General features: G+C 42.5%; 1 long non-coding RNA gene across 1 annotated transcript in view; it reads right to left on the bottom strand.

Moving 5' to 3' along the window:
• The window catches only part of LOC123510539, a 59,274-nt gene extending 41,613 nt beyond the window's left edge, over positions 1 to 17,661 (bottom strand). Inside the window, exons 1-2 of the long non-coding RNA XR_006676538.1 lie at positions 17,528 to 17,661; positions 11,865 to 11,914 (exon numbers count right to left, since the gene is read on the bottom strand). This is a non-coding gene — a long non-coding RNA (uncharacterized LOC123510539). The remainder of the gene's footprint in view (positions 1 to 11,864; positions 11,915 to 17,527) is intronic.
• Positions 17,662 to 18,006: the final 345 nt, after the last annotated feature.

Raw genomic sequence — 18,006 nt, 5'->3', positions numbered from 1 at the left:
ACCGCGCAAGGAGTCGACACAGGTCAGGGAGGAGGAAGAGGAGGAGGAGGAAGAGGATGAGAAAGACGGAGAGAGAGATAGAGAGGAAGGCAAAGGGAGGGCGTGAAACAATGTCCCTTAATCGGATTTCTTTAGCATCACACGTGTCCAGACGGCCTAGGCATCCTCCCCTAACACCTAACACACCTCTACTCCCACGCGCACACACACACACACACACACACACACACACACACACACACACACACACACACACACACACATACACAGCCACACACACTCCAGGTTCCCGCCAAACACATCTTCATAACAAGAGACAATAACTCATGCGGGCGCTGCTACCCCCACCCCTGTTCCCAGATTAATTACACGCGAGATTCCTGCTCATCGGTGCCGAGTTATCTTCGGGGCGCTGAGGTTCGACTCACACTAGGAGCTGCGACATTACGTGGTAGGGAAGCATAGTTGTACGTCTCGGCCAGCAGGTGTAAGGGTAGATAAACAATCTTTCCTCATTTCTTGGGGTGTACTTGAGCCTCTGTCTCACAAGAATAGCGGGCAGCCCTGCATTAACTGTTTCTTTGTGGTGGTGTTTACGGGACTACGAGAGGGTGTTGCCGGCCCGCCCTCACCAGTTCTCCGACACTAGATGCACCACCCGTTCAGAGGGGAAGCCGGCCATCATTTTCTCTCTCTCTCTCTCTCTCTCTCTCTCTCTCTCTCTCTCTCTGGTGTAATAATCCAGTATTTTTACTCACTCAATCTATAATTTCTACTTTTCTTCTTTCTACAACCTTTTACTTATTATGCTGTTGGCGGTGCTTTTCCTACCAGGAGCAATAAAAATAAAGATATGATAATAATAAAAATAACGATAATAACAACAACAACAACAACAACAATAATAATAATAATAATAATAATAATATATCAACAACAATAGCACCAAACATACTCTCATAACTAACAGACACACACATACACACACACACACACACACACACACACACACACACACACACACACACACACACACACACACACACACACACACACTGGCTATAGTAAGCACACATATACATAAACATACATACATACACACATACACGCACAGCTATCACCATATAACACGAACACAGGGCGGGCGGCGCGTCTCGGCAGCTGTCAAGTACGAGGCTTAATGTAAGAAGCCAAAGAAATGCCTACATTTTCATAAGAAGATTATTGGCCGAGTCTTTGTCCATCGGAAAACTTTAGTGGCGAGAGGGCCTGGCGAGGATCTGCATATTGACTGTGTTTGTGATGTGTTCAGGTTTATGTCCCCGCGTGCCACTGTTCCTTCGAAGCACAAGGCTGTTCTGAGCTGCTGTGGCGTCAAGCTATATTACATTTATATATTTCTTTGTATTTCCATTTAGTTATATTTTTCACTCCATGTTCCGCCAATTTATCCTTCTTGGTATTTTAAGGAGAGAGTATTAGATTTTCTCGTCATCTTATCCCATCACTGTTTTTTTCACCTTCGAGATATTAACATTTTTTTCTTATTTATCTGTCATCCGTGTTATGTGACGCTGCTTTTTCTGGTATTACGATGCCTTCATATTTTATTTATTTATCTATACCCTTGTATCCGTAGTATTATATGGTTCTAATAAAGATGAAGTAATTTCTATGTGTTCTTATTTCTATAAGCTATAAGGCCGTCAATCTATATCATTTTTCTTCTTCCTTTCCTTTCAATCGAGAGCAGACGTATAGTAGTAGTTTTATCTGTATTCTTATATCCGTAGAGTTTAGAAATTCGGGAATAATTGAATAATTTTTACATATCTTCCCTACTCTTACATATGAATTTACTAATAACATAATATAACACCCTATCAGTTTCTCTTTCTCCATAACTCATTCCTCCTTCGAGCTGTTCCTTTTTCTCTGATTTGTCTCCAGATTGGATGTGACCGAAAAACACATCAGTCACAACCTATTCCGTGTCATAGCTTCCTTCCCATCACCATCCGCTTCCCCTTCAGGAGCGGTGTACGTCTCCCCCTCGTCGCCAGAAGCCCGCAACAGCTGGTCTCTGCAGCGTGAGTCGGCGCCCGGGCACTTGACCACGAGCGGCCCAGCGCCTCCAGGCAGGGTTGAGCCGAAGACGTCCTGCCGCTTGTCAACAAAGCCTCTGTACACATCGCCTCGATCCTGCACACACAAACATGTCAACACACACACACACACACACACACACACACACACACACACACACACACACACACACACACACACACACACACACACACACACAGCGTTGATAGCGTGCACGTGCAAATAATCATTATCATTACCGTTATGAGGTCCAAAGATAAGTCATTCGATTAAAGTTAACTCAATACGCTGGAATGCCGTGTTTTTGCCGCCGTGTCCCGCGTGTAGCAGTGTGGCGGGCCGGCGGTCGATTCTTAGGAGCCGATGAACTCTGGTAATAGTCCACCAACAGCCCAAGTCGAGCTGACGAGCAAAAATCAGCAAAAACAAAATATTCGCGAGCTTCGTCCAAACAATAATTCCAACTTTTCACTTCGCGCCACGGAAAATCCAGCAGTTTCTGAGGCCGTTTTCTCGCCTCAGTACATTCGTCAGGTAATGGAAAAAGATGCCCCGATATACATTGTCTTATTAAATAACTTCAAGGAAATTCCGAAGGACGCTTAGATACCATGACAGCTGTGCAAGAAAGTGGTAGAGGAGCGAGGAAGTGTGAGAGGGAGAGATGGAGCAGCTTTGGAGGCGCGACGACAGAGGGCAGCAGCGTCCAGAGTGCCGCCTCCCTCGCCTCCCCCCATCCGCCGCTCGGAGCTCTGTTGACACTAACGCGACAGCCACGGACGCCACACTCACGTTCTCAGGTGAAGCTCAAAGGTGAGGCCGCCCAGTTTTAGCCGCAGCCTCTAGATCATCCCTGTCTTCGGCCACAAAAATATCTTGAAAATATCGAAAAACAAACACCACAAACACGTCGGTAAGAAAGCCTACACCACACACGCACACACACACACACACACACACACAAGAATCGCACACTAAAGTAGGCGTACTGTTAACTCTACCCGACAACCTCTTACCTATTGTTAAAAAGACAAGCCAGGTGAGTTAATTATAGATTCCCGATATATAGGTGCGAAGAGACACTGGTTCTTCATAGCTGGTGAGAGCGCCGCTGTAAAACCACCACAGCACCACACCACCACAGCACCAGTACACCAAGTCATCTCACGTCCTTGATGAGGAAAACACCAGTACTTTCCCTTCGCCACGATTACCAAACACCGCGATGGTAAAAATGCACGTAAAAACTCGCTAACGATCTATTAAGTCACCCATAACAGCCTCGCAACACGCAGGGGACGCACGCCGCCTCGCAACACGACAAAGAGAGTCACAGCAGTAAGCATCGGGAGTAAGAACAAGAGCCGCTGAGTCACGGAACACAATGATCGCGGAATAAAGTGTGACGGATGAGAGACTGTCGTGTCTACAATAACCTCCTCTTAACTTAACCTCTGAACCAGTCACACCCTCTCTCTCACACACACACACACACACACACACACACACACACACACACATACACATGCAGTTCACCCCGGCAAAAACAGGAGTGAAATCAGAAACCCCGAAACCACATCAATAAAGTTGAAATTATATATACATAAAAAAAAAAGACATTAAATTTTGGAGTTTGAAAAATCGGAGAGAGACGAACGAGAACGATTCAGTGATATCGTTCAGCGAGGGAATGTGTCCGCGAACGCTCCACAGTGATGGATATTGACAGCTGGCGGTTAAGGAAATGCACCACTGTTACAGAACTACGATATATATAAAACAATAAAACCCCTTGATTTATTGCACCCAAACCAGCCGCTGTCCAGGTATCATAAGGACAAAGAAAGTGTGCAAGTTTTGTTTGGTTTGGTCAGGTAAGGTAAGGTAAGGTTAGGTAAGGTTAGGTAAGGTTAGGTAAGGTTAGGTTAGGTTAGGTAAGGTGAGGTAAAATCAAGTTCAATCAAATACACGAAACATTATGTACCTCAAACAAAATACAGACAACCTTCATTGTTATTCCTAAGGCATGTGTATTAAAGAGACAAAGAACTAAGTAAGGTAAAGTAAGGATCTACGTGTAATACATCAGGAAAAATATATATACACCCCATTTTTACTTTAATGTTTTCCCTGAGGCCTCTACTTGATTATGGAGTTAATTACCGGCGCCTTGTTATATAGCAATCAATTAGCTGACACTTTAATATTTCGAGGCGGAGCAGCGGTGTCCCGGATGAAGGTAATGAGACGCCTTATTTTAGCAGTTTGTTAGTTAGTTAATGAGACAGAGACGTGCCAGACATCAGGTGCAAAGTGGCACTATTTTACACTGTTTTACATATTTGTTTGTCCGCGCTACCATCTGGCACTTGTTCTCTCCACATTAAGATATATAAATAGTAAAAAGATAAAGATAGATAGACAGATAGACATGTAAACAGATAGACAGTTAGTTGGATAAACAGATGAATATATAAATAGATATATAGACACTGATTCACTAACTAATTGACTGACTGACAGATATACAGAAACACAACAATCTCGTACAACTTCAGAGCCCAACTTCAAAACACAAAACTGACACCAAAATAAGTGACCAAGACCCAAAACTATTATAACACTAGGAGTTTGATCTTCCCTCAGTTTATTCGTGAAGACTTATTTGAATGAAGTAAGACGAATCACACTATCACAAGCAATCACTGGGTTAAAAATCAATGTTTCCACACTCCTTAGATTCAGTACAAGGAAAGGTTGACTCTGAATAGAATGAGAAAGGTAAAACAAAGGTGGTGGTGGTGGTGGTGGTGGTGGTGGTGGTGGTGGTGGTGGTGGTGGTGGTGGTGGTGGTGGTGATGGTGGTAGTGGTGATGGTGGTGGCAGCGAAGGATTACGGAGCCAGGCTAGTGGTTTATGTCGAGGGGAGTGAAGGGGGAGACAGGATCACCCCTCACCTCCTCTCTCCTCCCCTCATCTCACCTTGGCTTCCCTCCCTCCATCGTTTTTCCCCTCAACACCACAAAGAACGAAGACAAAAAAACTAACAACAACACAAACCCATCAACACCCACGCAGGATAGAAACACGTCTTATCAAAACAAGTAGGTGGCGTGTTGAATATATTTGGCGTGCATTAGGCGTCTCTCAGGCAGTGCCCATCACGAGACGTTAAGATGACAGATCCGACGGGGAAGGCGGCGGGAACTCCTCCTCCTCGGCTTAGACAGAGCAAAAGGCGCGCTAAAGTCCGAAAAGTTTGACATTAGCAACGAATGGCTGGAAAAATCACCGGGAAGTCAACACAGGCGCGGGTTTTAACAGGTGTGTGTGTGTGTGTGTGTGTGTGTGTGTGTGTGTGTGTGTGTGTGTGTGTGTGTGTGTGTGTGTGTGTGTGTGTGTTGTCAAGTATGGTTCGTCTCTTCCTCTCAGGTGACTTCTGGTTGAAAGGAGGACACGTGTGTTTTCTCTCTCTCTCTCTCTCTCTCTCTCTCTCTCTCTCTCTCTCTCTCTCTCTCTCTCTCTCTCTCTCTCTCTCTCTGAGTCTCTATCAGTCATGTTTTCATTTCTCTCTTTTTTATGTGACTCTATACAAACATTGACTAAACACTTCTAAATCCCTGTGATAAATAGAAAAAAATAGTTACATCTCTCTCTCTCTCTCTCTCTCTCTCTCTCTCTCTCTCTCTCTCTCTCTCTCTCTCTCTCTCTCTCTCTCTCGTTCACCTCGCCCATCACGTTTCCCTCCCATACATCACTAAATCGGACCCTCAATACATCAACTTACATACACACATGAAAAAAAAAAACACCTGCCCACATTCAGACCTCCAAACACACACATAATTAGTCCCACTGTACAGACTAATCCCGGAACTTCGAACTCGTGTCCTTGCGCCATTACTGAAGTGAGGGACACGTAATGAAAAGACTGAATGAGCTTCGTGTGAGATGTTTCGTATTAGTGTTCGTAATGATTTTGGTTCGTAATGGGTTAGTGTGTTCGAATGCGTCCGTGCGATACATCATGGTGGCTTTAAGACGACGCCCAAGCCACAGCTACAATCCGGACAGGTTCAGCAAGGGCGCACGCACAATAGCTTTGATCAAGTATCACGTAATTGGCAAACTTAGCAACTTTCGCTAATCAGGAAGCCAACAAATGAAATTCTAGATGCGTGGTTGGGTTGTGAGAGGAAAAAATAGGAACACTCGACTTTCCTAGTCACTCAAAACCCAGGGGGAACAAGTTTGATTAAATACCTTTGACTGCTTTGCCGGGATCGAAGTTTAACCAAAAATGACAATCCAACTGTTGAAATGAGTTTATGCGCAAATTGCAACAAAGGAAGGAGGCATTGTTGGGTTGTTGTCGTCGCCTCGTCTCCTTCTGGTACGGAGGAATGTCAGTTCACACCCATATTTTCTTCCCCCACAACGAGTCTTTGCTGCAGACTTCCTGAACTCCGGCCCCGTCCTGGAGACACTCACAGAAAGTCTCTACCATCAAAGGGACAGAGACGTTCCAGAAACACCTCACACTGATGCGTCCTACAACTCATTAAGGAAAATATACCAAGACCTCCTTCTGTGCCAACCTCGCTTCCTTCGGGAATACGAGGAAAATACATGCTAACTGTCCTCTTGCTTGCTTCTAGTTCGCTATGCACTTGTATCAAAATTACTTCTAGGCACAATCAACTTACTTCTCAAATGTCGCAAGATCCATGTCACCCTCGCGTCCTTCAGGAATACAGGTATATTTAGTGCTATCTGTTCGCTCGCCTTTTTTTTATCTAGTTTAAAATACACTGACCTGTACTTATAAACACCTTATCTATTTGCTCCATCTCAATTCTCAGTAACTGTCTTCACCCAATGAAAAAGTATCATGCTACCGAAGTATTTCTCGCCGCCTCATGCTTGTACTGTTAAAAATCTCCAGATAATTTTACCAGTACTTATTCTTCCTTCCTTTCCTTATCCATTTCACTTTCACCACACGAGAATATCCGACTCAGTTGCTGTAGCGCTTCAGAATCACCCAATCAATCGGTTATTACATCTACCAACCTGTGTTTTGTCCTTGTATTTACACATTCTAAGTCATATCTCATCAACTTCATTATTACTTTGTCTATTTTAAATCTGTCTTTCCTTACCTCCATCCATCACCACTGCAAACCTATCAATCTCACACATACCTCTACTGTACTTTTATTTACTCGTTCCTCCCACTTAAGATTCATTTCCTTTTAGTCTCCCTCATCTATCACCACTGCAAACTTGTCAATCTCACACATAACTCTACTGTGCTTTTATAACAATCTACTCGTTCCCCACACTTAAGTTTCATTTGCTTTTAGTCTCCTCTATCTATCACTACTGCAAATCTGTCAGTCTCACACATAACTCCATTGTAATTTTAAACCAATCGAATCATTCCTCTCAGTTTCCTTTGCCTTCAGTCACCTCAGTCCATCACCACTGTAAACCTGTCAACCTCACACACACACACACACACACACACACACACACACACACACACACACACACACACACACACACACACACGAACCTCAAAACGATGCACTCATTCCTCCCACCTAATTTCCCTTCACCCAGCGCCCTGCATCATTGCGACCTGTTCATCCCGCAGCGCCTCGCCACCGCCACTACTACCGCCACGTGTCGCCGCGTCTAAGGTCACGGCTGAGGTGGCTGGGCTACGGCTGCAGAGTCTCCCTTGGCCCGAGTCTCAAATCCCATCTTAAGTATTTTTCTGACCCAAAGTTGGCCGGTATAATGAGGTATCGAACACGCGCTAATAATACAGGATCAAAACCTCTTAAGAAGGTATTGGCTCCTGCCTGAGGAAGGTATTTAATCAGTACGGTAAAGGATCCCACCCTTGTTGCCTCCCATCCTCCTCCCTCTCCTCCCCAACTTCTCCCAGACTTACCTTCATCAAACTTTACACATCCGCCCTTCCCCTCGCCATCACACTACCCCACACCTCCACTCTCTCTCTCTCTCTCTCACACTCTCTCTCTCTCTCCTGTATTCTCTCATCCTCTCCCTTACATCTATTCTTCCTATCTATCTTTTCTCTCAGTTCTATAGCTTTTTTCCTTCGTTTTCACTTCATGCCTCCTGTTCTCCCTATCTATTTTTCTTCCATTTCTTCTAGTTTTTCCTCTCAGTTCTATATTTTTTTTTCCTTCGTTTTCACTTTATGCCTCCTGATCTCCCTATCTACCTCCCTTCCATTTGTTCTAGCATATAATTTTCCTTCTTTTTTTTTATCTAACATCTACTTATCCCTATTTGCCTTTCTGTCTATCAGTTTCATTACCTTATTCTTCAGTCTGTTTTATCTTGTGTCTATTTTTTTTTCTGGCACTTTTTTTATATTCTTTTTATATTTTTACATTATTTATTTTTCCTCCTTTACAATTGCTTATCTATCCTTTTTTTTAATCTTTTTTGACTTCGTATCTTCACTTTCTTTCTCCTCCTTCACATTCACTATGGTATCTTATCTATCTATCCATTTATTTATCTTTGGAAACTTCATTTCTTCACTATTATTTCACTCCTTTACATTTACTGTTATATTTTATCTATTCCTTCATTTATCCTTTGTAACTTTGTATCTTTCGTTAATTTCCTTTTCCCGTCATCTATTTTTTTTCTTTTCTCTGTTTTCCGTTTCTGTTTTTTTTTTTTAATACATATTCTAGCGCGTCTATTCTCTTTTTATTCTTTATTTATTCCTGTGCTTCCTTCAGTTTATTTATTTTTTTTGTTTTATTTCATTATTTATCTCTTCTAGTTATATTTTACCTTTATTTAACTTTTTATCTATTATTCTCTCAAATTTATCATGCCTTTTCTACGTTTACTTCATTTTCTTTTTGTTCTTATATATATTTTTTTTTCGTTTTATCTATCCTTCATCTTTCTTCTCTTTCCTTCTTACTTATTATTCAATTATTTCTAACCTATCTACCTCCAATTTTCTTCTTTTCTTTTTTTCTTTTTTTCCCTTCTTTACCACTTTTCATCCTTGCTTTATCAATTATTTTTCTTATCTTTCCTTTTCTACTATTTTTCATCCTTTCTCTTATCATTTATTTCTTTTCTTTTCTTTTCCTTACATAACACCCAAAATTTTCTACCTTCATGCACTTTTTGCGTTCCTTTCCTTTCCTCCTCTTTACTCTTCATTGATATGTTTTAGCTTTCTTTTTTTTCATTATATGTTTTAGCTTTCTTTTTTTTTATTAATCAACGTTTTTTTTCTCTTTCTTTTATATATACTACTTCTTATATGATACATGTATAAACGTTTTTCTATTTTTTTCTTTCACTTATGGTTGTTTTATACAGTATTCAATATATTCAACGTTTCTACCCATGTACGTTTCCTCGTTTTCGTTTCCTTCACTCCTCTACTCTCCTTTCCTCTCCTCTCCTCTCCTTCACTCCTCCCGTCGTGGGTATAGACACCTCGTACTCCTGCTTATAAATCTCACTCTATCCCTTTCTTTACTCGTAATTTCTTTCTTCCTCTCTCACTTCCCTCACCGCCCGCCCTTCCTCTCTCTCCCTCTCCTCTCTCTCTCTCTCTCTCTCTCTCTCTCTCTCTCTCTCTCTCTCTCTCTCTCTCTCTCTCTCTCTCCCCTGCTGACGTTTCCTCTCATTCATATTCCAAGTAAGATGTATTCCCTTCCATAAACATAAATCTCAGCTGTGTATCTCTTGTCACGCAATCTACAGTTACTTATCAAAACAATAGCAAGGTTTCGTAACATCGCCAGGAGCAAATAAACAAGAGAATAATGCGCAAAAAAATTAGTTCCCAGTGTTTTTTTTTTCTTTCATCTTCTTTCCCTGTGGTAGTTTGTTTTAATTCCAGCTTGACTAACGGAGAGAGTGGGATGGCTTCGTGGTGGTGGTGGTGGTGGTGGTGGTGGTGGTGGAAACGCAAGGGGAGTAAAAGAGAGAGAGAGAGAGAGAGTGTGTGTGTGTGTGTGTGTGTGTGTGTGTGTGTGTGTGTGTGTGTGTGTGTGTGTGTGTGTGTGTGTATCTTTCAACTTTTTATAATGGTAAGTAGAGAGAAAGGTAATAATTAATGAGTGATACAAAATGTAGTAAAAGGACAAGTAGTAGTAGTAGTAGTAGTAGTAGTAGTAGTAGTAGTAGTAGTAGTAGTAGTAGTAGTAGCAGTAGCAGTAGCAGTAGCAGTAGCAGTAGCAGTAGCAGTAGCAGTAGCAGTTGTAGTAGTTATAGTTGTTGTGATAGTGACGATGAAACAGATGGTGATGGTGATACTGAATGATGGTGGTGGTGAAGATGGTGGTAATGATGGTAGCGAGAGATAAGCACATTCCGTAACACTATCCCTCACTCTATCTATCCAACACTTCGCTTCGGCTTGCAAAACAGTGACCGAGCAATATAGAATAGCCAAAACCATAAACAACCATCACAAAAACCCACATGATTCACATGGAAATTAAGGGAATCCACGTCACCATAAACCAGTAGGGATACATTTACATATCACTCGTATTTACGCTGAAAAACAAAACCACCTTATGAAAGACAGGATTACAAAACACATGAGAGAGAGAACAGCAAACCAGCACACTACCCTTTACTTCACCGTTTGTACTGCCACGGCTGCTCCTCAAATTTGATGTAGCAGTGTTAGTTTCGAAAGAAGTTACTGACAGCATAAGTAAAACTGGAATAGTTTATCTTTTAACTACTTCAGTACCATGACGCGTTTCCACATTCATTCTACTTACTATTTGGTGATCTTATACAACATCAGAAATTCATGTGGGGGATTGAAATAGTGAAAACTGTGGTCATTAATCTTCTGACCTCATTAGACTCTTCGTAATGTCAATAAAATGGTCTAATCGTAAACAAATGTCAAGGTTAAAATGTGTTCCAGTAATTGAAATAGTGAAAACTGTGGTCATTAATCTTCTGACCTCCATAGACCCTTCCTAATGTCAATAAAATGGTCTAATCGTAAACAAATGTCAAGGTAAGAATGTTAAGGAATGATGGAACAGTTGATATTCTTCAGTGTTTATGGTATTATATCTGCTGAATAAAGCAGTGTATACTGAAGACGTTTATGGAGGTAGTGAAAGAGGATATGCTTGTAAAAGGAAGGAATTAGCTGAAGAAGGATGACCAGCTGTAGCGACAACTAATCTTTTTAATATTGGAGCTGTGTTTGTTAAAATTATCACAGTAATACATGATCTAGATGGACATGGAAAAAAAGTTAAGTTAATTTTTGATAGTTACAGAAATACGGTTTTCAAAAAGATTAGTGGAAAAGAAATATAAAAAGCCGTATTGATGTAAAAAAAAAAAAAGTTAAGTTAATTTTTGCTAGTTACAGAAATCTGGTTTTTAAAGAGATTAGTGGAAAAATATAAAAAGTTGTATTATCAAAAGTCAAATGGTTAAATAGAGAATTGTGGCTGATTTGATGCTATGCGACACTCAAGAAAACTATGATGTTATGTCAATTAATGTATAAAGATGAGACGATATTAAAAAGAGCATTACGTACTATTAATCCTTACTTTACACTAGTCTGTATTCATTAATGAGAGAAAGAAAGAAAGAAGGAAAAAGCAAAAAAAAGAAGAGAGAGAGAGAGAGAGAGAGAGAGAGAGAGAGAGAGAGAGAGAGAGAGAGAGAGAGAGAGAGAGAGAGACACGTACTTTGTGGTCTGCTTGTGTTGCTTGTCCATCACTCTACAGCTTCTCACACTCTGGAATATAAAAGCAAAAATATGAAGCAGCTTTTCGCAACAATGATACGAAAGTTGACAGATGATGTATGTGTGCGAGAAGAAAATTAACGATCTGAGAATTCAACCTACTTAGCATAATATGAACCGAAGATAGACATCAGTGAATACATCCATCATAGAGGGAGACCTGAGCAGACAAGCAAAGAAAACGGAAAGCCACTGAGTCAGAATTCTGGTACAGTGAAGCATCGAGACGAACCGCCGCGAAGCTTAAAAAAAAAAAAAACCAAATTAAAAAACTGAACCAGGAGGAAAACACACGAAGCATCAATCGAATCCATACGTTAATTGAGGTCACGACCACTACCAAAACGTTCTAAACTCCCCTGATTAGCGAGCACCCACTAACACCTGCCTTAAAACACCTGACATCACGGGAAGCGATGGAGAGGGAGAAAAAAAAATGAGAATTGAGATTAGCGAGTTGGAGGGAGGAAAGGGGGAGGGAGGGACGAAGGGAGAGAGGCGGGTGGGGGGCAGGAGGGAGAGTTTGAGCGTCGATTGGACGATGTTTTCCCATAACAACGTATATTGGCTCGAGCCCTCTGGTGAATAACAAGAAGCTGATTGGTTGAGTCTCACGAGAATACGAGGAAGCTGATGACCGCCTCTACCAAGGCTTCCACCCCCCATTCCTTCCCCCAACCTCCTTCAGTGCCCCTCCCCCCCAAGCCTGAGTGAAGGAAGAAGACAAGGAAGAGAAGAAGACGAAAGAAGAAGAGAAAGAAGAGGAGGCTGTTAGACCTACAAGATACTTTCCCAAGATGAATAAAGAACGAAGAGAGGAAAGGAAGAAACAAAGGAGGAGGAGGAGGAGGAGGAGGTGTGGGGGGGAAATGTAGGATACCTTAACTGTCTGAAAGAGGAAAAGAAAGGAGGAGAAGGAGAAGGGTATGGGAGAGATAGGGAGGCTGAAGATGAGAAAGAAAAAGGACAAAGATGAGGAGGAGGAGGAGGAGGAGGAGGAGGAGGAGGAGGAGGAGGAGGAGGAGGAGGAGGAGGAGGAGCAAGAGCAAGAGCAAGAGCAAGAGCAGAAGCAAGAGTAGGAGCAGGAGCAGGAGCAGGAGCAGGAGCAGGAGCAGGAGCAGGAGGAGGATGAGGAAGAGGAGGAAGAGGAGGAGGAGGAGGAAGAGGCGGAAGAAAGACTGTATCTCACTTGTTGTCTGGAGGAGGGAAGAAAAATAAGATGAAAATGAAGAGTGAAACAACGAATGGTGGGAAAGAAAAATATGACTAATTCTTTTTTTAGTTTTACCTTTCTACTAGCTAAGATTGTTAGGTTACTTCAAAAAGAACTAAGGAAGATAGTGTATCGATTTATGTCTCCATGTTCACTCTGCTTACTATTTGGTGATTTTATACAGTTTCTGATACCTATGATGGGATTAAAATTGTGAACATTGGCCATTAATCTTCTCACCTTTTTAATCTAAATAAAATCGTCCAATCATATCCAAAACTCATGGTAAAAAATGCGTCCCAGTAGTGAAGGGGTCAAGAATAAACATAATACTACTACTATTATTATTACTACTACTACTACTACTACTACTACTACTACTACTACTACTACTACTAATAATAATAATAATAATAATAATAATAATAATAATAATAATAATAATAATAATAATGATGATGATGATGATAATAATAATAATAATAATAATAATAATAATAATAATAATAATAATAATAATAATAATAATAATAATAATAATAATAATAATAATAATAATAATAATAATAATAATAGAAATAATAATAATAATAATAATAATAATAATAATAATAATAATGATAATAATAATAATAATAATAATAATAATAATAATAATAATAATAATAATAATAATAATAAATAGTTTGGCATCAGGGGAAGCTGTTGTTGAATCTGTGTTATTCATATGTCTGCTGTTTACTTAATTGTGTCAGTCTGTTTTATTCATAATATAGCAAATATCAAAATGTTTATACTCATTGAGACATAACCCTGATTAAAACAACGATAAAACTCTCTCTCTCTCTCTCTCTCTCTCTCTCTCTCTCTCTCTCTCTCTCTCTCTCTCTCTCTCTCTCTCTCTCTCTCTCTCTCTCTCTCTCTCTCTCTCTCTCTCTCTCTCTCTCTCTCTCTCTCTCTCTCTCTCTCTCTCTCTCTCAATATGATTATAGAAATTATACAAGTTTCCTTTTCTATTTGATTTGTTTTACGTAATCTTTATCTTAGTAGAGGTGATAGTCTCTCTCTCTCTCTCTCTCTCTCTCTCTCTCTCTCTCTCTCTCTCTCTCTCTCTCTCTCTGTGGGGGTTAAGCAAGTCAGACTCTGGGATGGTTTTAGAGGAAGAAGCCGCGAATATTCCTCATTAAATAAATATATTTCCTTCACGCATCGGGCGGCGAGGACGAGAGAGGTGTGAGGGGTGTGTCGCTAAGGCCTACCTCCCGCTGCCTTCCCCGGGACTTCCCTTCTTATGTGGGCGGACAATGGAGTAGGTCCCGCTCCGGCCGCTCAATTGACGAACGGCCAAGCTTACACGAAGCAGGAAAATTAAAAAGACTCTTAATTAATTGAGTTAATTAGCGAGGACCGGTGGCAGTACTTAATGACTTTCCCCGCCAGGTACCCCGTCTCCCTCCGCCTCTTACACCACAATCTTTTCCGCCTAATACCGCCTCACTTTTTTTTTCTTCCTTCTTACTTTGCTGATCATTATTAGTATTGAGCGATGGTGGCTGAGGGTAAGCAGGGGAGCCTTCACCTGTCGGCATAATCATCACGGGGCAGGTGAGAACGAGAAACGGAAAGGTGACGCTAGGGAAGAGTTTTAAGGCTCTTGTTTGTATGGAGTGTCTCATAATTTCTATTTTTTTTTTTTTTTTTTTTTGTCGCCTTAAATTGCCTCCGAGGCGCCGCGTTGAAAAGTGAAGTGTTTATGGTGACCGTCCTTCTTTTGGGGTCTGTTTGTTTTTCTGAGACGTTCATCTTTCCATCACAGTTGCCTTAGAGCTTCTTATCTCTCCATAGTCTCTCTTTACTCCTTATTCTCCTTCTTCGTCCTCTCTACTTCTTGTTTCTCGCCCCCTTTATCTATTTTCCTCCTTCGTTTCCTGTATTTCTTCCACGTCTTTATTCAATCTCCTTCCCTCCCTTACATCCCTCATCCTTACTTCTTCCTTGCAACTTCTTCATTCTGTCGCTTCTCCACCTCCTAAATTTTCCTTTTTTCTCACTCGAGTTCTCCTATTCCTCATCTCACCCCTTCTCTCTCTCTCTCTCTCTCTCTCTCTCTCTCTCTCTCTCTCTCTCTCTCTCTCTCTCTCTCTCTCTCTCTCTCTCTCTCTCTCTCTCTCTCTCTCTCTCTCTCTCTCTCTCTCTCTCTCCAGCTTCCTTCCTATTTCATCTTACACGCCTTTTCACCCCAGCTTCCCTTAAGTCGTAAATCTCTCCCCCAGTAACATTCATTCTCCCCCTCTTCTTCTCCTCCCTAGTCGCTTTACCGCGAATTCTCACTCCCCAGCTTTCCTATTTTATCTTACTCACCTCCTCACCCCAGCTCGCAGTTCCCTCCTCCTGGTTCTCTGGCTCTCTGGTGCTCTCTCTCTCTCTCTCTCCCTCTCGTACTCTGGTTCTCTCTCTCTTCTACCCCAGCCAGGCCCAGTAGCCGCCGCCCTCACCGCTCCGCCGCTGTCCGACCTTCAACATATATTCCCCCACAACACCTTTCCGCTCGGCTGAGGACATACTCGAGGGCTGAGTATGTCGGGCGCCGCTAAAACATTCGGTTATACATTTCACAACTGCCAACAAAACAGTGGGTTCCTGCGATTGTCCTGACCCCTGGCGTGTTATGTGCAAAGTTTGAGATGTATGTGATTATGCGATGCACACGAATGCATTCCAATCAAAAGCACAAAATTACACGCACGCAGGCGATTTGCAAGACGAGGGTGTGTGATTCTATACATTATTCTGCGTATCTGGTGCTTGTGATTATTGCCTCCTCGCGCCGCGTCAGGAGAGTTAGATGTAGCTCTCTCCGTGGCGCAGGAACCCTCTCTCTTGACAGTCATGCTCAAACTTTTGGAGCATTGTGTATTTTTCCCCCTCTTCCTTTCTCTGGTATTGTCGCGGAGAGGAAAAATGAGGCACGGCGGTGGGTGGCGAGTCTCCGCTATGGGCGAGGGAGAGAGAGGACGAGTCTAGCCCCGCGATAGTTAGTTGGTCATTGAGGGGAGAATCGCGCGGCGGGTGGGCAGCCCGGGCTCATGGGAGAGGTCAAACGGAGGCGAAAAAAGAAAAATAAAACTGAGGGAATGGAGCAGAACTGGGGGAAGTGGCCGTTTGGCAAACAGATTAAATCGCGCAAGAGAGAAAGAGCGAGAGAGACACACAGAGAAAGAGAGAGATAGGAACAGTCCAGTGAATACATTAATTAAAAATGTACAAACTGGTGCTACTGCCCGCTATTGCTAAGTTAGTGATGCGGGAAGAGACGGCAGGAAGCGTCGGTCGTGGCGAGGCGACGGCGGCGCGGCAGCGTGCAGCCCCAGCGCCCTCACCGCCACGCTTGGGGCCGCGGCGCCGTAATCTCTCGCCGCCGGAGGGGGGCGCCGCTCCACCAATTCGAACAAATACCTAAAAGTGAATAAAATGCAAAAATCCGCTTTACCACACCCACACGGGCGAGCAGCAGCTGGATTACAGGCGGGAATCGCTCAGACAAAAGTATTACAAAAAAGTTGACGTTGTTGCATATGTTGTTTCTTCCCTCTGAGGTGCACGGGAGCGTCAACACCACAACGCGAACATCAAAAAAAGGCACAGGTAAGCCTTGCATGAGTTACCTGCGAGCCCACACCCCCCCCACTACCATCACCATCACCACCACCACCACCACTACTACCACCACCACGTCATTTCCCTCGCCAATGATTACAAAAATGTGGAAACTCGCCCCCCACCCCGACCATTGTGCCAGGAAGACCATATGCTGACAGCCCTCCCCCTGTCCCCCTCCTCCCCTCTTTAATCCTCGGCGTGTGGGGGAGGGGGGCGGGGGAGGACGCTGCTATCACCCTCATTTATATCCCAAATCTGGCTGCCTCATCTCTGATTTTTTTGTCGATACTCTAATGGCAGCAGACAAAACCTGCACCCCTCTCATTACGAGTCGCGTATGCAACAAGATGCTGCAATTAACAACTACTGCAACCGTTTCATCATCACAGTCTACTTCACTGCGAGTCTATTCATGGCCACCAGCACTGCCAATCCAGCATGAAATCCCTTCGACTTAAAATAATATGGAATACAATGGTGAAAAAATGGCAATGTTTTCTGTTTCATGAGTTGCCACGAAATAGTAAACTAACGCTGCATGATATTTTTTTTACTCTTTTTTTCGTTTTAGGAATAAATATAAATAAACGCTCCCTTGTTTTAGTGCCGAGGTGTGGGTAAGAATATTAACACTGAATTCAAATAAAACATTAATGATTCAGAATAGTAAAATATGGTTTATGATGTTTATGCTAAAAGGTATTTCATATGTGAGGAAGCAAAACACTTACTCCATTATTCCATCAGTACCTGCACTCGTTCCCTTCACGGAGGCGAGACACACAAGGGCACACAAGGACACACGAGCACACATGAGGCAAACACATACACATTAGCAGCATTCAGCACCGCACCATCACACAGGAACACCCTTTACTTCGAAACAAAACCAACTCAGATACAACGAAGCTTGATCCGGTCCATTGGCCAGACTATGAACCCCATTACCGTTCGCCTATGACTCTCAGATAGCGGCGGGAAGCGAACCACCGATACTTTGGTGTAAATTAACCACAAAGCATAATATCTATTGAGATTCGCATGTTGGTTCTCCTAAAGGGAAGAGCGCCACTGTAGTTTCCATTTCCCTAACCGGTGATTCACGCAGGAACGAGCAGTGAACCAATTCTCCCTTACTGTCCAGCCTTATCGTGTTAATCTTTTAAAGGTCGCCACAATGGTACTTCGGGGAGCGTCCGGGAAGCCTCCT

This window comes from Portunus trituberculatus, chromosome 29 (genome assembly GCF_017591435.1).
Source record: "Portunus trituberculatus isolate SZX2019 chromosome 29, ASM1759143v1, whole genome shotgun sequence".
NCBI classification, from domain to species: Eukaryota; Metazoa; Arthropoda; class Malacostraca; order Decapoda; family Portunidae; genus Portunus; species Portunus trituberculatus.
This window is presented reverse-complemented; position numbering and strand designations above follow the sequence as displayed.